The sequence below is a fragment of the Ovis canadensis genome, chromosome X, assembly GCF_042477335.2.
Source record: "Ovis canadensis isolate MfBH-ARS-UI-01 breed Bighorn chromosome X, ARS-UI_OviCan_v2, whole genome shotgun sequence".
In the NCBI taxonomy this organism is placed as follows: Eukaryota; Metazoa; Chordata; class Mammalia; order Artiodactyla; family Bovidae; genus Ovis; species Ovis canadensis.
In genome coordinates, this window is record NC_091727.1 from 85,057,133 (window position 1) to 85,082,346 (window position 25,214).

Sequence of the window (25,214 nt, forward strand, 5' to 3'; positions counted from 1 at the left end):
TTGTAATCCATTAATATTATTATTTATTATCTATTTTGATTAGAATTATTGTTCCTAATTTCCCATATTTGCTTAGTGAGAGCCTCTTCAAGCTGACTTTTGATGTATTTTCATTTTTGAGCACTTTTTGGCTCCATAGCATAACCATATTCCATATTTAACTTGTACTCTCCCTTATTCAGCCTTACAGTCAATCATTTTTTCCAAGAAGAAATGGGATCTTTCTTTGTGGGAAATTATATTTAAGATCCAACTTCTATGTGCCAAATATTTTCATTGCTATTGGGTTTCTTTGTTTCTAAGATCTTTCAGTGGACAGAATTGAGAAAATAGAAAATAATATATATGTATATATACATATACACACATATATACACCCTTATATATGCATATTTATACACATACACATAGGAGCTTCCCTTGTAGCTCAGTCAGTAAAGAATCTGCCTGCAATGCAGGAGACCCATGTTTGATTCCTGGGTTGGAAAGATCCCCTGAAGGGCGAAATGGCAACCCACTCCAATATTGTTGCCTGGAGAATCCCATGGACAGAGGAGCCTGGCAGTCTACAGTCCATGGTGTCGTGAGTCAGACACGACTTAGCGACTAAACCACCATATATAGACACAATGTAGATATATGTGTGTATGTGCATGTGTAATGGGTTTATACTGATACCACTAATTCCAGTCTAAGTATTCCTCATTGACTTACTAATTTGCTTAATTATACAATATACATAAAGTAGTGTTGGAATCTCTATACCTATATCACTGTAATAAACACACTTATTAAGTAAAGTTAAAAATAAATTTTCATGGTCTTTTTTTGGGTGTTTGTTTTAGATGAAGGCTATATGGCTCTTGCTTTGGTACAAATAATAGATTGGAGCAGGGCAGTATTAGAGGAAGAAAAGGCTAGTCACAAATTGATTTGTTATCCAGAAGGAAGGTGGTGATTGTGGGAATGTAAGAATTTGGTGACTGATTATATTATGGGATTAGGGGGAAAAAGGAGGAGAAAATGATAGCAGACAAAATTCCCCTGTGAAGCTGTCAGGTTTTAGAATTTTTTCTGGAAGTTTTTGATTACTAATTCAACTTCAGTACTAGTGATCAGTCTATTCAGATTGTCAGTTTCTTCCTGATTCAGTCTTTTAGGATTGTATGTTCCTAGAAATTTATGCTTTTCTTATGAGTTGTCTAATTACTTGGTATATGACTGTTTCACAGTATCCCGTTATGATTTTTGTCTTTGGATTTAACGTGCAATTTCTACCCTTTCATTTCTAGCTTTGTTCAATTGAGTCCTTTCTCTGTTTTTCTTAATGAGCCTAATTAAAGGCATATCAATTTTATTTTTTCAAAATAACAGCTCTTGGTTTCATTAGTCTTTTCTTTTTGGTCTCTCTTTAATTTATTTCCATTCTGATCTTTATTATTTCTTTCCTTTTGCTGACTTTGGGCTTTATTCTTCCTTTTATAATTACTTTCTATTGTAGGTTGCATTGTTTATTTGATTTTTTTTCCTTTCTTGAAGTAGGCCTGTACTGCTATAAGTTTTCCTCTTAGAACTGCTTTTGGTGTGTTCCATAGATTTTGGAGTGATTTGTTTTTATTTTTACTTTTATCAAAGTATTTTCTCATTTCCTCTTTGATTTCTCTATTGACTGATCAGTTTTTTAGTAACATGTTGTTTAGTGTCTCCATGTTTGTGTTTTCCACATTTTTTTTCCTGTATTTGATTTCTACTTTCATACCATTGTGGCCAGAAAAAAATACTTGATATAGTTTCTATCCTCTTACATTTGTTGAGACTTGTTTTGTGGCATGTGATCTATCCTGGTAATGTTTCCATTAATTGAAATAATATTCTGCTATTTTTACATAGAAAGTCCTGTATATGTCTAAGTCCAGCTGGATTAATATGTCATTTAAGGCAACTGTTTCCTTATTGATTTTCTGTCTGTATGATCAGTCCATTGATGTAAATGGGGTGTTACTGTTATTGTATTATTGTCAATTTCTCCCTTTATATCTCTTAATATTTAGTTTATATATTTCAGTTCAGTTCAGTTCAGTTCAGTCACTCAGTTGTGTCCGACCGTTTGCAACCCCATGAATTGCAGCACACCAGGCCTCCCTGTCCATCACCAACTCTGCTCCTATATTAGGTGAATATATGTTAGCAAATATTACATTCTCTGTTTTAGTAACACCTTTATCATTATATTATGCCCTTATTTGTGTTTTGTTATAGGCTTTGTTTTAAATCTACTTTGTCTGATATTAGTATTGTTAGCCTAGATTTCTTTTTGTCTTCATTTGCATGCAATATAATTTTGTGTCCCCTTACTTTAAGTCTCTATTTGTCTTTACCACTACAGTGTGTCTCTTATAGGCAGCAAATAGACGGGCCTTGCCTTTATGTCCAGTTGGCCACTCTATGTCTTTGATTGGAGAATTTAGTCCATTGACATTTAAAGTAGTCCTTCTGTAGTCCTTCTCTATTCTTCCTATTTTAGTCTATTTTCTTGTGGTTTGTTGATTTTCTTTAGTGGTTTGTTTCTGTTCCTTTCTTTCTAGTTTTTGAGAATCTATAGGTTTGTAATTTGTGGTTATGGTGGAGTTTATATATGTTGACTTATATCTACATATTTTGAACTGATAATCGTTTAAGTTCAAACACATTCTGAAAATCTATATTTTTTACTTCCTCCCATATTTTATGCTTTTGATGTTATATTTTACATGTTCATATTCTTCGCTTAACTGTTTTTTTTGTAATTATACTCAATTTTACAGTTTTTGGCTTTTAATCTTCATACTAGCTTATGGTTGATCAATAACCTTTACTATGTATTTGCCTTTAGTGTTGTGATTTTCTGTCCTGTATATTCTTACTTCATGTAGTTTTACCTTTCCCACTTAAAGAATACCTTTTCTTTTTTTTTCTTTTTTTTAATATAAATTTATTTATTTTAATGGGAGGTTAATTACTTTACAATATTGTATTGGTTTTGCCATACATCAACATGAATCCACATTTCTTTTAATGTCGGTTTTTCTTTTAGAAGTTTAAATATATCATACCACTGCCTTCTGGTCTATAAAATTTTGGCAGAAATATCAGCTGATAGCCTTATGGGGATTCAGTTGTATGTGACTCTTTGTTTTCCTCTTGCTGTGTTTAAAATTCTCTTTTTATATTCAACTTTTGCCATTTTGATTATAATATGTCTTTTGTGTGTCTTGGGTCCTTCTTGTTTGGAACTCTGTGTATCCTTTACCTGGATATTTGTTTCCTCTTCAGGTTAGAGAAATTTTCAGTCATAATTTTACAAAATAAATTTTCTACCTCTATATGTCTCTCTCTCCTTCTTCTGGGAACCCTATAATGTACATGTTAGTATGCTTTATGTTGTTCCAGAGATCTCTTAGGCAATCCTCATTAATTTTTTTTTTTCTTTTTGCTGTTCTTGTTAGGTGATTTCCACTATTCTACCTTCAAAGTCAATTATGCTTTCTTCTACATCACCTACTCTGCTGTTAATTCCATCTAGTCAGTTATTGTATTATTCAGCTCTGATTGGTTCTTTTTTTATATTTTCTGGTCTTTGTTGGAATTCTCACTCAAGTTCAGTTAGCATTCTTATTGCTATTGGTTTGAATTGTATCAGATAAATTATTTATCTCTGTTTCATTAGGGTTTTTTCAGAGGTTTTATTTTATTCTTTCATTTGAAACATACTCCACTATCTTATTTTGTTTAACTTTCTCTGTTTGTCTCTATGAAATTAGGTAAAATAGTTACCAATCCTGGTCTTGAATATGTATCCTTGTGTGGGAACATCCTTTGTAGTCTGTGTATGATCAGTGGCTTTGGTGTGAAAGGTGGACATGTGGTGGCCACAGGTTGCATCTTCTCTTGGTGTGCTCCATCAGCTACAGTCTCTGTGGAAGTTAAGGCTGGATTTGAACTGGGGATTCTCCTAGGCTCAATGGTGGGAGTGGGGTGGGGGCTCAAGAGGCTGGAGCATGAACTCTGAGAGAGTTGGGCTTCTCCCAAATGTGATAGCAGTCTCTGTCTTTATTGAGGGTATGGCCAGGATATGAGGACTTAAGCCTGCACTTCTGAATTCATTCCACTTGTTCCGCAGTGTGTGCACCTTGGTTAGAGGCTGGGTTGAGCTAGGAAGTGTTGTAGCTCCACTACTGAGCTGCCTCCACTTCTTTCCCAGTGTGTTCACACATGTGTGTGTAGGGAGTGGTGGTCTCTGCCAAGGCTAGAGGCAGAGTCAAGAACTGAACTGTCTCTGTTCCCTCACTGGTGCCCACATGTGTACACACACTTGCACATGTACACACACACTGGCAATGGATGTCTACCTTACCCAGAGGCAGGACTGAGGCCTCAGCTGGCTCTGTTCCCTCTAGGCATGCATGTTCATAGGCCATCTCTGCCTTAGTGAGGAGCAGTGCTGGAACAGGATGGGTTGGAGCAGGAGCCTGGTTCAGTTTGGGGTGTGTGCCAGGGCAGTCCTGGCTGGTCAGCCAGAGAACAATGCAGTTTTCAGTCTGATGTGTCTGTGCTAGAACTGGGAGCAAGCAAATTGGTTGCATGTGCTCCTCACAAGTGGAGTCTTGGGTTTCCTACAGTCCTCTAATAAACTACATTGTTTACCAAAGCAGCTAAGTGGGCTCTTTTTTTCATGTTAGTCCTCAGGGTTGAGGTGCCTAATATGTGGCTTGAACCACTTGCTCTGCAGGGAGAATCCTCAAGCCTGTGATTTCCCCCTGCTCTTTGGGGTCACCCATTCAGGGTGCAGGACCCAACCAACTTGCTTCTTTTCCCCATGTACCAGACTTGAGTATAGTTCTTTCTTTACAGCCTTGCTTGTAGAAGAGCCATTCTTCTAGTCTTGAACTCATTCTATGTGAGAGTTGCTCTATATGTAGTTATAGTTTTGATACATATCTGAGGGGAGCTGAGTTCAGAGTCTTCCTACTCCACCATCTTGATCCCCTAGAAAATCCCTTTTTAAACTCAACTTACAATAATAGTTCTTGTAATAGCTTGTGTGAAGAAGGCAATGTCACCCCACTCCAGTACTCTTGACTGGAAAATCCCATGGATGGAGGAGCCTGGTAGGCTGCAGTCTATGGGGTCGCTAAGTCAGATACAACTGAACGACTTCACTTTCATTTTTCACTTTCATGCATTGGAGAAGGAAATGGCAACCCACTCCAGTGTTCTTGCCTAGAGAATCCCAGGGACCGGAGAGCCTGGTGGGCTGCCATCTATGGGATCACACAGAGTTGGACATGACTGAAGTGACTTAGCAATACTTGTGTTTCTATAAATAAATATCTTTTATAGTCTTTTAATGGATCTGAGACCTACTTGTTACCACAGATTAGCTACTAGTATAGCACCTTCCTGCTCTACCTCTTCTCTCGACCATTTTTTCCTTGGGATCCTATTAGCATGGAGAAGTAGATAGCTACCAACCAGTGTTAAAGAAAGCATAGGGCTTGATAGTTGGAATATATCCAAGGTCAGGACTGCAGAGATTTTATTCATTGTCTGACTTTTGCACCAGTTTATTACATAACATCCAAAAAATGCCTTGTCTTATAGCACAGCATTTTTCAAACTTACCACTTGAAAAAAAAACTAATTAAAATAATACATAAATAATTTTAAGACTTCCCTGGTGACTCAGACAGTAAAAGCGTCTGCTTACAATGCAGCAGACCTGGGCTCAATCCCTGAGTTGGGAAGATCCACTGAAGAAGGAAATGGCAACTCACTCCAGTACTCTTGCCTGGAAAAATCCCATGGACAGAGAAGCCTACAGTCCATAGGATCGCAAAAAGTCAGACACGACTGAGCGACTTCACTTTCACTTTAAATAACCAGAACAATGTTTCCATGTCATGGTGGTTATTTAGTACCTCCGGACAGTCACCACTATCTCTGAAAATATGACAGGATGGAATAACTATAGGAGGTATTTAGGGTAGACCATGGGAAGAACTTGGAGTATCAAGATATTCTTCTTTATGCCCCTCTAATGAGGCTATATAGACTTAGTTAGCATTAATTAATTAGTCAAGCCCTGGAGAGATTTCCCAGTGAGATTTTTTGTCAGACCTTCCTTGCTTTTCTCTCACTGGAATCCTTTGGCTTTAGCTACAAATAGTCAGCAATGTGGAAGCCTTCACATGGAAATAGTGCTAGCTATTGACTGGGCAATAACGTGGTCCTAGGCTTTGTCTCCTTTGTTCTTCCTCTTCCCTAGCAAGTTACTTGAAGGCAGAAACCATGTCCTATTAATTGCTCTCTTCCCCTGGAGTGCTCAGCACAGAGCTTTGCCCATAGAAGAGGTATAGGAAAACCGTGAATGGGATATAATTGACAGGTTCTCCTTGTGATCCCTTATACCTTGATTTTTGTCTCTGCTTTCTTTTCTGCTGATTCATATCTTTTGGTTGGGCACAAAGTTATTACACAAATAATTATTTTCTTCTGTGGCATCAACTTCTCATTCTGCCTCATTTACCAAGAGTTGTAAACCAGCTTCTAGTACCTGACCCCTTGTTGCTTTCTGTCTTGAACACGTCATCATTTCACTGTGTGAACTGTGGAGGAGTACCTGATTTTCACTAATTCCTATTCACTGTGCTCAACTTTCTTCAAGAGCTCTGTATACAATTATCTCTCACTGCTTTTGTCTGATCTCCTGTTTGTGCTAGTGTCTTTCATTTGAATATCATCTTTTGATTTCATGCTTAACTCTTTTGCCTTCTTTCTCTTCTTTTAGTCATTAATCTCTTTGTTCCCTGCCTTGAGTGCTTAGCACTCATAATAGAGGACTATGTCTTAGTCTAGCAGAAATACCATCAGCAGTTTAGGAGCCCAGCAATGGCTTTATTCATATTATGTCCTTAGTCTAGCATGCACTCATAACTCTACCATTTAGGGTCTTGTTCTTTCTTCAAAATCTAAATACCCTTTCTAGCATGCAGTCTTCAAGCCTAGGCTAGGAGACCTAAATTTACAATTTTATTTTGGCTCATTCTAGATGAGTGACATTAGAAAAGTCACTTGACCTCTCTAAACCATCACGTCATACCTTTGGCTACAAAACAAAGGTAACCAGCACACATTATAGGAAACTTGACTCCTTCTAAATCCAACCTAGTAACAAATTCTACCATCAAAACACCCCAAAATTTGACCAGTTCCCATCACCTCTATAGCGACCAGCTTGGTGTGAACCACCCTTATCTCTCACCTGAATTATTATATTGGCTTCCTCTTGCTTGTATGGCACCTGCTCAATGAGGCCTTTTTGGCAATTGTATTTAAAATTTTACATCCAAATTGCAGCTTTATTTTCCCCATAGCATCTATTGCATTATCATAGTTTACAAGTATTTTATCTGCTTCCCCTACCCTCGAATATAAGTTTTAGGAGTGTGGGGATTTTTTGACCCAGATTTGTTGCTAAATTGTCAGTTATTGCTTAGTCCATAGTAAGTCCTCAGTATTTGCTTAATGAATGAATATTTGCCTTCCAGGTTTATTGTGAGAATCAAGTGAAATAAGATATACAGAAGTATTTTATAAAATCTAACACCATAAATATATTATCATTTTTGTTGTTTCCGTCAGTTTGAAATTGACCACTGCTTGTCTAAACCTCATGTCTTTAGTAGGGTCTCTGTAGCATTTACTTCTTTGGCAAGGGGTTAGTTATTTAGGTGCTTGTATCATGATTTTTATCTGTCTGGAAAAAGCGAGGGCTCAGTGTCTCAAACTCAGGCTGGAATTCTTGGTGTTAAAGCTAGGTGGTGAATGATTAACTTGCAGGCTGAAGAATGTGCAGATGAGAAATATCTGAAAGAAAATACTCAGGAGTGAAATTGGAAGTGAGAGCCCAAGTAGACAATCCAACTGGTGTAGAGACTATGCCAAGAGTAATAAACCAGTTACCAGGCAACAGTATGGAAATCATAAGAAGAGTGCAAGAAAAGTTGATTTGCTGGGTGAGAAAAGAAAGAAAAGTAGAATATACAACTTGGAGAGTTTTCTGAGGCATTGTTGCAAAACTACATAGATGTATTACCTTTGGCCTTGCCTATGAGAGCTATTCACAGTTTTGAGCTGGTTCAGACACTACCTTTCTGTAACCCTTGCCATAGGTGGAATAAGACCACTGTTTCACCAGGGACACTAAGGGAAGGCTTGAACAGCCTTTGAAACATTCTGAAGGTGGGAGACATACCACTGTGATGGCTTTTTTTGGATCTAATCTCCTGAACCAGGTATCAGAGTGGGCCAAGGTATAGTGTGTTTAACAACTCTTTCAAAAGAAAAAAAAATACTCCACTTTTCTGGATTATCCCAACTGATTCCCAAGAAAGAGACAGAATCTAGCAGAAAATAATGAAGTGTGGAAATGTCTATAAGCCAGCTGTAGAGTCAGAAGGCAACTAGATTGATGATTACTATAATCTTGAAAGACACAGGTGGAGTTAATGGTCATCTAGCTTTGAATACTGAGCTGAAATTTAGGCTGGTAATTCATATCTGTTGAAAGGAGGATCAAATGACATCTTGTTTCCTCTCAAGGTCCAGTATTGGTCAATATACTTTGGTCAATATACTCTTCATCCTAATCCCTAGGCCAGGAGACATAATGAAGGTTCTTTCGGGAAACCTGGTTTGTTCAGAGAATGATCACCTACCAGAATGCTCCACTCATGGTAGTCGTTGAGAAGAAAGTTACTGTTTTTATGGAAAGGGGTCTTTTGCCTGGAAGAGTGCGACAATGTAAACTGGTCTGTGGCAATATCACTGGGAAGTATAAAAAGTGTTGAAATTTTCAAAGACCCAGCTAATATACTCAAAACTCAGAGGGGAGTGTGGACAGAAATCAGGTAATTTGGTTGTCCATGGAGGTAGAAGAGAACTTTGACAAACAGGCTAAGAGTAAGCAGCAATGAGTGATGTCTTAATCCATTGGAATAAAAGATTAAATCCAATAATTCTCAGGTGATATTGAGGGTTAGAGAAGGTTGCAATAACCTCTCAGGCCACATCGGTGCCATAGATAATGATATAACATGAGGTGATTTTTCTAATTTGGGGACACCAAAAGTCCCTCCGCGAGAGCCCTATTAGTTGTTATAAATGAGATTTGACTCGATAGAATGACATTGTGAGTGAAGTGCCTAGATACAGGCTTCCTCTTTTAGAATTTACGTTGTTTAGCAGTTTTGCATACTGTGTTTCCAGGTACTGTCTCTTATATAAACCTGAATATTCAGGTGATTCCACTGTGCAATGCTATGCATCCTATGCACGCTAGACTACTTTAAATAGACATGAAGGGTTAAAACCAAATTTTCTATGACTACATAATAATCTGTCTCATCATCTTCAACATTCCAGGAGAGGCTGTCACGGAGATTGTCAGGGGAGAAAACTGAAAATTAAACCATCCATCAACAGTATTGATCAAACCCAAGAATTGCTGAGTGTATTTAATTGAATGGGGATGGAAAGCTCTCAGTTCAGAATTACTGACACCTTGTTCAACATCATGCAGAAACTGTGATAGATAAAATGTGACTCAGAAATTCCATCTCAGGACTAACAGATATGTATTACTTCTGGTTGGCCCAGAGAAAATGCTGACATGAGTAGTTAAAAATAATTTAAATCAGGTATCCAAGGGATTTTGAGTTTGGAATGACAGACAGGAAGCTGTTCAAATGTATTGTTGTATCTAGAAGCACTTAATATGGCATTTATCAAGACTAGAAAACAGCTGGGGTGTTACACAGATTGTTATTAGCATACTCCTCTTGGTGAAGATCTATTGGGAAGACTGTCTTCCAATATCACTTTTCCTCATGCATAAGATGGCAAGTGCATTGAGGTCCAATTTGGTCAAGGACAGTTTACTGTGGGGTTTCTATAGGAAATGAGATTCCTGCAGTGTTGGCAGAAGTGGAGTTATATTAAGCATGGAGCCACCTACCAGGGACGTACAAGGATATTGAACCCTGAGTCATAGATTGGGATATAGATCATTGGGGAGACTCTTGGTTTTGAGAGTGAAGAAGTATATTTGCTTGGCAGAAAGTTGAACTTAGGATGCCAAAATTACTGCTAAGTCTTATTTATGATGAGAATGGCAAAGTGAAAGGTAAGAAAAGTCAGGAAGCAGGTTTTCTGCCTTCAAATCTTTTAGCACCTCTTTTTAGTGTTATATTGGTCTAGAATCCTTTGCAGTAGGATAATAGACAGAGCTGGCCTAGCATGGGAACTTTAGCAGCAGAAGCTCAAAGTGAAGTAGAGCCAAATATGTCTTCCAGTCCTCCAGCTGGAAAAGGCCAGGACAAATAATAAATGTAGACATTGAATGACAAATAATAGCAGTCTCCCAGCATTATTATTGTTTTATTTCATCATTTCCTCATCCTCTAATGGGGATGGCTATCAGCAGTGTCTGCTAGGAGGTAGCCTTAGATCAGCTGGGGATCAGGGACAAGGTTTAGTCAAGGAAGTTGGTGTCCCTGAGTCTCCCATTGATTTTGTTGTTGTTGTTCAATCACTAAGTTGTGTCCGACTCTGAAACCCATGGACTGCAGCATGCCAGGCTTCCCTGTCCTTCACTATCTCCAGGAATTTACTCAGATTCATGTACTTTGAGTCAGTGGCCCACTTCTCCTCCTGTCCTCAATCTTTCCCAGCATCAGGGTCTTTTCCAGTGAGTCAGCTCTTTGCATCAGGTGGCCAAAGTATTAGAGCTTCAGGTTCAGCATCAGTCCTTCCAGTGAATATTCAGGAGTGATTTCCTTTAGGATGGACTGATTGGATCTCCTTGCAGTCCAAGGGACTCTCAAGAGTCTTCTCCAACACCACAGTTCAAAAGCATCAATTATCCTGTGCTCAGCTTTCTTTATAATCCAACTCTCATATCCGTACATGACTACTGGAAAAAACATAGCTTTGCCTATATGGATCTTTGTCAGCAAAGTGATGTCTCTCTCTTTTTTTTTTTATATGCTGTCTAGTTTGTCATGTTTTTTTATTTGCTGTCTAGGTTTTTCATAGGTTTTCTTCCAAGGAGCCAGCGTCTTTTTAATTTTATGGCTGCAGCACCATCTGTAGTAATTTTAGAGCCCAAGAAAATAAAATAAATAAAATCTGTCAATGTTTCCATTGTTTCCCCATCTATTTGCCATGAAGTGATGGGACCAGATGCCATGATCTTAGTTTTTTGAATGTTGAGTTTTAAGTCAGCTATTTCACTCTCCTCTTTCACCTTCATCAAGAGGCTCTTTAGCTTCTCTTCACTTTCTGCCATAAGGGTGGTGTCATCTGCATATCTGAGGTTATTGATATTTCTCTCGGCAATCATGATTCCAGCTTGTGCTTCATCCAGTCTGGCATTTTGCATGATGTACTCTGCATATAAGTTAAACAAGCAGGATGACAATATACAGGCTTGCCTGTTGATTTTACCTAACTCAAAACTCCGTACTCAAGATCCTTTACTATGGGTGCCCTTTTACAAGTTCCAAGTATTTTTTCACATTTAATGTCTGTTATTTAATTCTCACAATGGAATTGTGAAGGCAGATACAGATACTGATATCCCCATTTCACAGTGTAGAAACTAAGACTAGAATGATTAAGGTAACATAGTCAATAAACAGTACAGCCAGGGCTCAGTCTCAAGGGTACTGGTTCTAAGTACAGGGCTCTTTGTTTCTCATCACTGCTATATTTGAGAGAAAGAATGTAACAGGGTAAAAATGAACAGCACACCCTCACAGCCCCAGTCTGAATCTGTGAATGTCAGGGTTTTGTGGGAGTATGTTTAGTAGAATAGAAACTTACATTACCATATGTAAAATTGATAGCCAAAGAGAATTTGTTGTGTGTCTCAGGGAACTCAAACAGGAACTCTGTATCAACCTAGAGGGGTGAGATGGGGAGGGAGATGGGAGGGAGGTTCAGGAGGGAGGGGGCATATGTATACCTATGTCTGATCCATTTTGAAGTTTGACAGAAAACAACAAAATTCTGTAAAGCAATTATTCTTCAATTAAAAAATAAATTAATGAAAAAAAAAGAGTACTGAAAAAAGCTATAACAATTTCAAAGCTGAATATCAACTTAGAGGATGGTTCCTCATAAGAAAAATTAAAAAGAGCAGATGATGGCTAATACTGATGGAAAAGGAAGAATATGGAAGATTTCTGATTTAACACCAAGATTAAGGAAGGACAGCTTGGCAGACAGTGTGTTTGGAAGATAAAATTCTTAGTGGGGTCAAAAGGATAGGAAAACTGTAACAAAGACATGGGAGGAAAATACCACTTAATTGAGTTGCAAAGTGAAGGTATCTAACTCTAGGCAGAAAGCCTGGGTTCTGCTCTGCTTGGCCAGGACCATCACATAAATTTATTACACAACAAAGGAAATATGACCACATCTCACTTGGAAAACGTTAATCTACAGTGATTGCAAAGGGGTCCCTATTGGAGATTTCTGAGGGAAATAAATAATTTTATTTGCTGAAAGATGCCTATTACAATTCCATTAAGTATACATAGGATCACATTTCAAACCCCAAATGCACATACTTGTACATGTCTCTTTGTGCACATGGGTAGGAATTTCTTTTGAATATAGATCTGTCAGTGGAATAACTGGATTATAAGATATACAGCTCTCAGTGCCAGCAAATATTGCCAAATAGCTCTCCTAAATGGTTGTACCAGTTTTTACTCCCCCCCGCCAACACTGTATGAAACTTTTCTTTGTTTCAGTTCTTAACCTATACTCAGTACTGTCATGCTTTAAAAATTTTGCTGATAGCTGTAAAGTGATATCTCTCTTTAATTTGCATTTCCCTCATTATCTGGTGATGTTGGATATCTTACATTCATTGGTTTTTCAGTTTCTTTCTTTCATGAATTATGTTTCCTATTTAAGTTAGTACACTTGTAATTGATGCTTATATGTGGTATGAGGTAGAGATGTACTTTTTGTATATGGATAACTTGCAATTTGGTACATTTTTTCATTAGTAAAAGTTTTTCTCACTGATATATAATGCCTGTCCTCCCATACATCAAGTTTTCATGTATTCATAGGGCAGTTTACAGACATACTGTTCTGTTTCATTAGTTTTGATGTGTAGACTCATTTCAAATGGGGGTCTTTATGCTTTTTTCACTTTTGTTTAATCAAATTTTATATTTTTAAAACTTCATATGCAACTTATATTCAGTATAATTCACTCTTCGTGATATACTATCACGTAACTAATATCATGTAGCTCGGATACAAAATAGTTCTATCAACTGGAAAAATCCCCTTATAGCTCTTTTGACAGGTTACTAATGGTATCATATTGTGGTTATAAATTGCATTTCCTGATTGCATATTTTCATGTGCTGATTTGCCATCAGTATATTTTCTTGGTTGAAATATCTGTTTCGATGCTTTGCAAAAATTTTTGGCTTGTTTTATCCCTTATTACTGAATTTTGAAAGTTTTGTATATATTCTGTGTACAAATCCTTTGTTAGAAAATGTGAAATGAAAATATTTCTTCAGTTTTTGATGTGCCCTTTTACTCTTTAAATAGCATCTTTGAAAAAGAGACGTTTTAAATTTTGATGAGTCTAATGCAATAATTTGTTCTTTTATAGTTTTTGACTTTTATGTCCTGTCTAATAAAAGACTTCGCATGACCCAAGTTCATGGACATTTTCTATGTTTTTTCCTAGAAATTTTATAGTTTTAGGTTTTACAATTAGGTCTAAGACTTTATTTTGGGGGGCTCCAAAATCACTGCAGATGGTGATTGCAGCCATGAAATTAAAAGATGCTTACTCCTTGGAAGAAAAGTTATGACCAACTTAGATAACATAATCAAAAGCAGAGACATTACTTTGCTGACTAAGGCCCGTCTAGTCAAGGCTATGGTTTTTCCAGTGGTCATGTATGGATGTGAGAGTTGGACTGTGAAGAAGGCTGAGTGCCAAAGAATTGATGCTTTTGAACTGTGGTGTTGGAGAAGACTCTTGAGAGTCCCTTGGACTGCAAGGAGACCCAACCAGTCCATTCTGAAGGAGATCAGTCCTGGGATTTCTTTGGAAGGACTGATGCTAAAGCTGAAACTCCAATATTTTGGCCACCTCATGCGAAGAGTTGACTCATTGGAAAATACTGATGCTGGGAGGGATTAGGGGCAGGAGGAGAAGGGGACAACAGAGGATGCAATGGCTGGATGGCATCACTGACTCGATGGACGTGAGTCTGAGTGAACTTCGGGAGGTGGTGATGGACAGGGAGGCCTGGCGTGCTGCGATTCATGGGGTCGCAAAGAGTTGGACACGAGTGAGTGACTGAACTGAACTGAAAGCTTTTGATTTCTCCTTCATATTTGAATGAAATCCTTTCTGGGTAGAGTCCTGTGGCCACTGCTGAGTTTTCCAAATTTGCTGACATATTGAGTGCAGTACTTTCACAGCATCATCTTTCAGGATTTGAAACAGCTCAACTGGAATTCCATCACCTCCACTAGCTTTGTTCATAGCAATGTTTTCTAAGGCCCACTTGACTTCACATTCCAGGATGTCTGGCTCTAGGTTAGTGATCACACCATCGTGATTATCTGGGTCATGAAGATCTTTTTTGTGCCCCTCTTCTGTGTATTCTTGCCACCTCTTCTTAATATCTTCTGCTTCTGTTAGGTCCATACTATTTCTGTCCTTTATTGAACCCATCTTTGCATGAAATGTTCCCTTGGTATCTCTAATTTTCTTGAAGAGATCTCTTTTCTTTCCCATTCTGTTCTTTTCCTCTATTTCTTTGCATTGATCATTGAAGAAGGCTTTCTTATCTCTTCCTGCTATTCTCTGGAACTCTGCATTTAGATACTTATATCTTTCCTTTTCTCCTTTGTTTTTCACCTCTCTTCTTTTCACAGCTATTTGTAAGGCCTCCCCAGGCAGCCATTTTGCTTTTTTGCATTTCTTTTCCATGGGGATGGTCTTGATCCCTGTCTCTTGTACAATGTCACAAACCTCATTCCATAGTTCATCAGGCAGTCTATCTATCAGATCTAGGCCCTTAAATCTATTTCTCACTTCCACTGTATAATCATAAGGGATTTGATTTAGGTCATACCAAATGGTCTAGTGGTTTTCCCTACTTTCTTCAATTTGAGTCTGAATTTGGTAATAAGGAGTTCACGATCTGAGCCAGAGTCAGCTCCTGGTCTTGTTTTTGTTGACTGTATAAAGCTTGTCCATCTTTGGCTGCAAAGAATATAATCAATCTGATTTCGGTGTTGACCATCTGATGATGTCCATGTGTAGAGTCTTCTCTTGTCTTGTTGGAAGAGGGTGTTTGCTATGACCAGTGCATTTTCTTGGCAAAACTCTATTAGTCTTTGCCCTGCTTCATTCCGCATTCCAAGGCCAAATTTGCCTGTTACTCCATGTGTTTCTTGACTTCCTACTTTTACATTCCAGTCCCCTATAATGAAAAGGACATCTTTTTTGGTGTCAGTTCTAAAAGGTCTTGTAGGTCTTCATAGAACTGTTCAACTTCAGCTTCTTCAGTGTTACTGGTTGGGGCATAGACTTGGATAACTGTGATATTGAATGGTTTGCCTTGGAGACAAACAGAGACCATTCTGTCGTTTTTGAGATTGCATCCAAGTACTGCATTTCAGACTCTTTTGTTGACCATGATGTCTAGTCCATTTCTTCTGAGGGATTCCTGCCCGCAGTAGTAGATGTAATGGTCATCTGAGTTAAATTCACCCATTTTAGTTCGCTGATTCCTAGAATGTCAACATTCACTCTTGCCATCTCCTGTTTGACCACTTCCAATTTGCCTTGATTCATGGACCTGACATTCCAGGTTCCTATGCAATATTGCTCTTTACAGCATTAAACCTTGTTTCTATCACCAGTCACATCCACAGCTGAGTATTGTTTTTGCTTTGGCTTCATCCCTTCATTCTTTCTGGAGTTATTTCTCCACTGATCTCCAGTAGCATATTGGGCATCTACTGACCTGGGGAGTTCCTCTTTCAGTATCCTATCATTTTGCCTTTTCATACTGTTCATGGGATTCTCAAGGCAAGAATACTGAAGTGGTTTGACATTCCCTTCTCCAGTGGACCACATTCTGTCAGACCTCTCCACCATGACCCGCCTGTCTTGGGTTGCCCCGTGGGCATGGCTTGGTTTCATTGAGTTAGACAAGGCTGTGGTCCTAGTGTGATTAGAATGACTAGTTTTCTGTCATGGCAAATAGATGGGGAAACAGTGGAAACAGTGAGAGACTTTATTTTGGGGGGCTCCAAAATCACTGCAGATGGTGATTGCAGCCATGAAATTAAAAGACACTTACTCCTGAAAGGAAAGTCAGTACTAACCTAGATAGCATATTAAAAAGCAGAGACATTACTTTGCCAAGAAAGGTCCATCTATTCAAAGCTATGGTTTTTCCAGTGATCATGTATGGATGTGAGAGTTGGACTGTGAAGAAAGTTAAGCACCAAAGAATTGATGCTTTTGAACTGTGGTGTTGGAGTAGACTCTTGAGAGTCCCTTGGACTGCAAGGAGATCCAACCAGTTCATTCTAAATGAGACCAGTCCTGGGTGTTCATTAGAAAGACCAATGCTGAAGTTGAAACTCCAATACTTCGGCCACCACATACATAGAGTTGACTCATTAGAAGAGACCCTGATGCTGGGAGGGATTGAGGGCAGGAAGAGAAGGGAAAGACAGAGGATGAGATGGCTGGATGACATCACCGACTCGATGGACATGAGTTTGGGTAGAGTCCAGGTGTTGGTGATGGACAGGGAGGCCTGGAAGGCTGAGATTCATGGGATCACAAAGAGTTGGACAGGACTGTTGACTGAACTGAGCTGAACTGAGCTGATTTTTAGCACAACTTATTGAAAAGTCTGTATTTTCTACACTGCATTATAAACACTGTTGAGATTCAATTGACCGTATATGTCTGGCCATATTTTTTAACACAGTACTCTGTTCCATTGATTGATGTGTATTCCTTGACTGTTTTGATCAATGTATGTGTATAGTAACTCTTGAGACACTCAATCCTATAATGGAGTCCTCCAAATTAAGAACACATTAAAAAATTAGTTTTGGCAATTTTATTTAGCTCTGTTGCCTTTCCATGTAAATTTTAGAATCAACTCATGAATTTCTTAAAAAATACCCTTAGCTTCTATATAGGACTGTGTTTAATTTATAGATTTGTTTAGGGAGAATTGACTCTGTCTTATCTTCCACTTCTCATTTCTAGTGAGGTCTGAAATTTAGCCAGATGTGAAAGTTTAGATTCTTCTCAAGCCTGAGTGTGTGTTAAGCCCTGGGCCTATGGGGGAATTTATCAATCCCTTGGTATATGCTGGAACTTTATAAAAATCTTTATTCACCCAAATATCTCCTTTTCTAAACTTTTTCTTCTCAGACTTTTCAGTCTGTTGTTTGTCTCAACTGTTTACCCCTAGCTTCAGGCTGCTGCTGTCAATATTTTTGTCTTCAAATGCTTTTGGCTATGCCTCTCAGGACCGCCACAGCTCTGGAAATGTTCCTAGTTGGGTGAAACAAAGGTAAGCCATTGCATCCCTCTTTGAGGGAGCTGCCATTGAGGTCAAATCCCTTAACCACAATTTTTTTGAGAATAAGATTTGTATTACTCCTTCAGGCAATGGGAACCGGTAACAGGAGTGTGGGCTGACATCTTTATGGCTGCAGTAGCAGTTTTCTTCATCACATATTCCCTTGGTGGTTATAAATTTTTTACTAGATTGTAGAGTTCTGTAAAAGTTGATTCTTACAGTTTTCCCAAGCTTATTAATTGTTTTTATGGAGAGACAAAACCCCGAAGTTCCTAACTCTGCCCCTTTTGGTGATATTACTCTATTTTTCCTGATACTCATAGATTTTTTGTCTTTTCTTTTTTTGTTTTTGTAAAGTCTGGCTAGAGTTTTGTATATTTTTCCATTTTTTTCAAGGAGCCAGTTCTTAATTTCACTGATTTTCTCAATTGTTTTTCTATTTTTGATTCTAGTTGTTTCATTTTTAGTGTTTCTTTTTTTATATATTTCTAGTTCTTGAGATGGAATCTTAGGTTTTGGATTTTTAGAGTCTTCTTTTTCCTGGACATTCAGTTCTATCAATTTCCCTCTTATGTATTTCTCTGTGAGCATCCCACAGGTTTGATGTGTTGTATTTTTATTTTTATTGAGTTCACTGTATTTTGAAAGATCACTTGTGACTTCTTTCTTGATCCATGGGTTATTTAGAAGATTGTTCTTTAATTTCTAAATGTTACCCGATATTTTTCTGTATTGTTTACTATGTTTATTCTTTGATGGTCACTAATCATAGTCTATATGACTTGAATTCTTCTAAATTTGTTAAAGCTTGTTTTATGGGATATCTTGGTGAATGTTCCAGTGTCCTTGAAAAAGATTGGGTTTTCTTCTTTTGTGGGTAGAATGTTCTATAAGGATCACATTAGTTGAAAATATTGTTTAGGTCTTCCATGTATTTACTGGTTTTGTCTGTACACATTCTATCAGTTGCTGAAAGAGGGATGTTGCAGTGTCCAACAATAATATTGGATTTGTATATTTCCTATTTTAATTCCATCAGTTTTTGTGCTTAGATCCATCATTTTATTATTTATTTGTCCCCTCTGTTTTTCTGCTAATATATTTTCCTTTTTCTGATTTTTTGAAGTATTTGAATATCTTTATTTTATCTATTGCCTTGTCAGAAATATTTCTTTGTGAGATTCATTGGTTGTTTTAGGGATTGCAATCGTCACAGCTGAGATTTGACACTCTCCTTAGAATTAATATTGTTCCACTTATAGTAAATTGTGTAGCCTTGTAAGAGTATACATCCATTTCCCATCTAAATGACCTTTATGTTATGGATGTCTTAACTATTATATCAACAGCACATTAAAAGCCACATGAGACAATCTTTGAATTTTTTTCCTTCAGCAGTCATAACTATTTTAAAGAGCTTAAAAATGAAAAATGTTTTTATATATATCCAGAACTTCCATTTCTGTTGTTCTTACTTTATTCTTCATGATCTAATTTCCCCCTGGCATTATTTCCCTTAAACCTGAAGAATTTATGTAGAATTCCTATAGAACAAGTCTGCTGGCAAATTCCCTTGTCTTTTTAAATCTGAGAATGTCTCCTGAAGCTTATTGTTATTGGATATAGAATTCAGAGGTTAACAGCTGTTTTCTATAAGCATATTAAAGATTCTGTTTCACTACTGTCTGTAAATTGATGATATATCTTCAGTCTTTCAAGTAATTATCACCCTTCACAGACTGTGTTCTTTTCTAATAGCTTCCTTCAAGATTTTTCTTCATCTTTGGTATTTAGCAGTTTGATTATGATATGTCTAAGCAATCTTTCATTATTTTTCATTCTTTTCTGTTTGGAGTGTGTATAATAGTTTGTTTCTGTAAACTTGTGTGTTCTACCAAACTTGAAAAGTTTCTGAGCACTATTTCTTCAAGTATATTTTTTCTTTACTAGTTTGTTTCCCCACTCCCTCTTGAATTCAAGTGCTCCATGTGTTGGAGAGTATCATATTGTTCAGAATACCCCTGAGGTTCTTTTGACATTTTTTTCAGACATTTTTGTTGCTGTTCTTCACATTGGATAATTTCTATCACTCAAATTCACTAACTTTTACCTTTGTCATCTCTATTCTGCTATTGAGACCATCCAGTGAATGTTTTCCGGAGAAGGCAGTGGCAGCCCACTCCAGTGCTCTTGCCTGGAAAATCCTATGGACAGAGGAGCCTGGAAGGCTGCAGTCCATGGGGTTGCTGAGGGTCGGACACAACTGAGTGGTTTCACTTTCAGTTTTCACTTTCATGCATTGGAGAAGGAAATGGCAACCTACTCCAGTGTTCTTGCCTGGACAATCCCAGGGACGGCGGAGCCTGGTGGGCTGCCGTCTATGGGGTCGCACAGAGTCGGACACAACTGAAGTGACTTAGCAGCAGCAGCAGTGAATGTTTTTATTTTGGTGACTGTACTTTTTCACTTCTCAATTTTCAAATTGGTTATTTTTATATTTCCTAATTTTTCTGTGAGAGCTTCATCTTTTTGTTTATTTAAAATGTATTTTCATTTACCTCATAGAACTTACTTATAATTGCCAATTAAAAATCTTTGAAATTTTCAACATCTGAATTGTGTTATATTTGATCTTTGTTGATTGTCTTTTCCCTTCAGAATTGGTAATATTTTTCTAGTTCTTTCTAAGTAAAATAATGCTGAATTCTATTCTAGACATTTTGACTCATATTATGTGGAGCCTCAGCCTTGTCATAATGCTTTGGAGAATGTTGATTTTTTTTGTTTGTTTGTTTTAGCAGAGAATCAACTTGGTTAAGCAGCAAGGTCTGCCTTGCTTTCTCTTGGTGGTGATACCCAGATCTTTACGGTTTCAAGATCTTTGCTATACTTCACTTGGTGTATCTCACACATGTTATCACTGAGGGGATAGTCCCTAGACTTGGGCTGTGGATTACATATTACTTCATAATTCAGTTATCAAAACCTTTGCTATATGGCTTTGAGTCTGTCCTATACTTGTGCAACTCAGGACTAGTGTGAAATTTTGTGTGAAATCATAGTGTACTTGTCAAAGCCTTTGCACATGCTGCCTTGGGTCTGTCCTAGGGGCATGTTGTTGTTGTTCAGTTGCTAAGTCCTGTCCAACTGTTTGCAGCTCCATGGACTGCAGCATGCCGGGCTTCCCTGTCCTTTACCATCTCCCAGAGTTTGCTTAAATTCATACCCATTGAGTCAGTTATGCTATCCAATCATCTCATCCTTTATTGCACGCTTCTCCTGCTGTCAACCTTTTCCAACATCAGGGTGGGAATTTTTCCAATGAGTTCACTCTTCCCGTCAGGTGGCCAAAATATTGGAACTTTAGCTTCAGCATCAGGCCTTCCAATGAACATTCAGGATTCATTTCCTTTGTTCTGAAGGGTAAACATACGTTTTTTTGAGGGAAGAATTATTGGATCTTCTTGTTTAATCCTCTGTACTTTGGGATTCCCCATACTCTCTGGTCTACAGTTGCCTTTTCCCCTGATTCTCTGGTAGGACAGATGTTTTTTTTGTCAAGAGTTTTGCCTGTTTGTGCCACTAGCCCACTATGCAGCTTTGCCTTTGAGGCAGAACTACAAGAGAAAAGAAGAAGAGAGAAAAACACTGGAAATGTATTTCCTTGTGGGTTACTTCTCCAAGTTTTGGTTCCCGTCCATAAACCACCTGTTCTTTTTTACTTTTTAGAGTGCTTAGGTAGTTGCTTTTATATTTTATCCAGAAATTTTATGTATAATCAGTGGCAAAGAAAGGCTGCAATGCTGTTACTCCACTATGCCAAAAACCAGTTTAACTTTGTTTGAATTTTTGTTTTTCACCCTCTTTTTCTTACTGCCTTGTGCTTGTATAATATTGTACTTCCAATTTCTCCTTTTGTACAAAGAAATATTTTAGTTCCTTTACTCCACCTCTTCTTTTCAGACCAGAACTCTGGCTTCAATATTGCATACATTTTGTATTTATTTCTGTTACATGACATTTTGATCTTTTATCTGAAACAATTATATCTTTTATGTTTTATGTCTCATTATTGTGTGTTTATTACCTGTGCCATCTAATCTGGAAGTTCCAAACAATAAGAATGACAGTATAAGTCCCTCTGGTAGCCTCTTTTAATTGATTATGGCCAGTGTTTTTAGTGTTAGAATAATAACAAAATCGATTCCATTTTTTACAGGTAAAGAAACTAAGGTATAGTTAACTTGAGGTTGGACCAGGATTAACCCAAATTTCCAGATTCCAATACCAATGTTTTTACCATTTATTAATTTTATGCATAAGGTCAAAATCAGTAGGCCCTGGAAAAATATCAGAGTGTCCTTGTAACATTTTAGAATATTTCAGCTGTTTTAAAAATTCTATTGCTTTCCCTCTGGCTTTCAGCTTGTTCTGGCTTAAGGATGTGCCTCTAGTGTGGAGAACACATTGTGTAGTCATTCTCCAACTTATTTCTTGGTCATTTTTTGGGCACTGCTTCTGCTTCCCTCTCTAAATTCCTCATAATTTTGCCCCAAGGAAATCCTACTGGCTCTTGGGAGTGGCCTCTATTTTCAGCAAAGGGTTATGAACCACTGAAGAGGCTTCTAGCTGATGGTTTTATTTGTTCCATACATGTTACAGAAGAGAGGACCAGTGGCAAAAGCAAGAAATAAGCACCAATGTAGTAAAGAAAGGGGTAGGAAAGAAATAATTAATATCCAGGGTTTGGCCCATGTAAAGAAAATACTCAAATGGTATTTTGACTTTTCTCAAAACTGTTTGCAGTGCTTCTAGTGGCATTAATATGGGTCTTATGGAAGGACATTCCTGCAGTGTCTTTGCCCTCCAACCTCCCTTGTGATAGGGTTCTTGTTATTCAGTCCCTAAGTCGTGTCCGACACATTGCAACCCCATGGACTGCAGCATACCAGGCTTCCCTGTCCCTCACTGTCTCCCAGAGTTTGTTCAAATTCATGTCCATTGAGTCAGTGATGCTATCTAACCATCTCATCCTCTGCCACTCTCTTCTCTTTTTGCCTTCAGTCTTTCCCAGCATCAGGGTCTTTTCCAGTGAGTCAACTCTCTGCCTCAGGTGGCCAAAGTATTGGAGCTTCAGCTTCAGCATCAATCTTTCTGATGAATATTCACGGTTGATTTCCTTTAGGATTGACTGGTTTGATATTTTTGCAGTCCAAGGGACTCTCAAGAGTCTTCCCCATCACCACAACTTGAAAGCATCAATTCCTGGCACTCGGCCTTCTTTATGGTTCAGCTCTCACATACATATATGACTCCTGGAAAAACCATGGCTTTGACTAGACAGACCTTTGTTGGCAAAGCGATGTCTCTGCTTTTTTGATACACTATCTAGGTTTGTCATGGTTTTCTTTTCAAGGAGCAAGTGTCTTTTAATTTCATGGCTGTAGTCACCATTTGCAATGATTTTGGAGCCCAAGGAAATAAATAAATCTGTCAGTGTTTCCACTTTTCCCCCTTCTATTTGCCATAAAATGATGGGGCTGGATGCCATGAAGGCAATACTTGGATTTGTAGCTCCAGAGAAAATAAGAACAGTTGTGTGTTCTATATTACCTTTGTGAGCATCAAGATTCTAGCAATAGTAGAGTTAATGAGAACCCACAGTTGTTAAGTTGGTAGTGATTGTGGTCTCTTTTAAATCTTGTGGTATTTCTTACTGATGTTTTGCTATAAACATGTGTTGCATGCAGCTAGCTATTAAGAGTTCCTGTACATTCCAAGTGTCAGACACTAGATGGAGTAGCATAAACGTAGTGCTAGACCTCTAGCCTACCAAATGTCAAAAGTTATGAGCTGTGCCCAAACACTCTGCAAAAGGGGTATTACTCAACTGCAGAGCTTAGATTAGAGCTTAGGATCTCTAACACAGACTTTTGTTATAACCATCTGTTTATGATTCCTCTGAAGAGGTTATCAGTGATTAATGCTGTTGGGAGAGGGGTGTGTCACTGAATACTTACAGTATCTCTGTCCCCAAGGATTATCAAAAAGAAATGAAAAGGCCATTAACAGAACAGAGCACTCCAACTCTCAGATCTCTGAGAGCCTATCCTTAAGTCACTGTAGCCCACTCCCTAAATCCATGTTGCTAGCAGACCCGCTAGTCACATGGGAACTCATTTCTAGTAGGTTAGTCTCTTCTTACAGTGAAAAGCATGCGCAACAAGAAGCAATTATTCTCTAAAATTTCCAGTGATACGGAAGTTAAGAATACAGAAAAGTCAGGGCTTTGTTCTTTTAGTCAACGTCCCAGTCCTTAAAACCTCACTGTTCTCAGAAAGACTGTTACTGGGAAGAATTGAAAAGTCCATCATAGCTTATAATGAAATAAAGGGGGTATGGTTGGCTTTTGTTCATATCGTTCATTTTATAATCCTGTCTCTAATAGAATTGTGACAGTTTCATCATAAAATATATTTCAGAGTGCCAGTTAAAAAAAAATTAGACCCAAGCCAGAGGAAAGTGAATGGGGAAAATGAGGGTGCTTAAAATCACGACATGGAAAGGAATAAAAAGATCAGACTTAGGGATAGCATGATCAATTTTTTTCAATCTCTGAAAGTTTTAAGTCTCAAAAGAACTGGAAGCAGACTTCATTGAATGGATCCAAAGGGCAGTACTAAGACAAATGTTTATGTGTGTGCTGGAGTGGAGAAGCTAGAGTTGGGGAACCTATTCTGGTTTGTGCTCAAAGAAGAAAATTCATAGCTTATTGGGGATCTATTTTAATTCAAACGAGGAAATACAGTTTATTGTGAGATGACAGTGGGTAAAGAATCACCTGCAAAGCAGGAGACTCAGGAGATATGGGTTCAATCTCTGGGTCAGGAAGATACCCTAGAGGAGGAAATGTCAACCCACTCCAGTATTCTTGCCTGGGAAATCACACAGACAGAGGAGTCTACTGGGTTACATTCCATGGGGTCTCAAAGAGGCAGACACAACTGAGTGACTAAGCACACAGCACACACATGAGCCTCATAGTTAACATAAACATAGTGATCACTTGCTATTTGGCTTATCTTTACTCTTTCAGATCAAAAGCAAGTTGGAATGACATTAGGAACTGGTTGATAAGTTCCCCACCAATGGGAGTCCTGCTGAGGGCTAAAGGCATGTGTGTTTATATAAAGATAAATTTCAAGTTTATATTTTACTTCCAGTTTATTTTATTGGAATTTTACTTCCAATACCACAGTAAACTTGCAAAAGGAAAAGATAATTCTGTTCACCTTTAGTTTCAGAAGGTAATATTTGAAGGAAATTAGATCTTCAAAGTAATTTAAAAAGAGCCAAGGAACATAGAAAATATTTGTTTAAAAATAAGAAAGAATTCCACTTATCTCCCAATTAAATAATTTCTTACATTTGAAAAATGAGAAGGCTGTCAACAGGGGCTGGACTATGAATTGTAGCGCTCACCAATTTTAGTCTAATTCACTG

General features: G+C 37.9%; 1 protein-coding gene across 2 annotated transcripts in view; it reads left to right on the plus strand.

Moving 5' to 3' along the window:
* Nucleotides 1-25,214, plus strand: part of GABRA3 (gamma-aminobutyric acid type A receptor subunit alpha3) — a 292,154-nt gene that overhangs the window by 118,405 nt on the left and 148,535 nt on the right. The gene's annotated exons all lie outside the window — the stretch shown is intronic.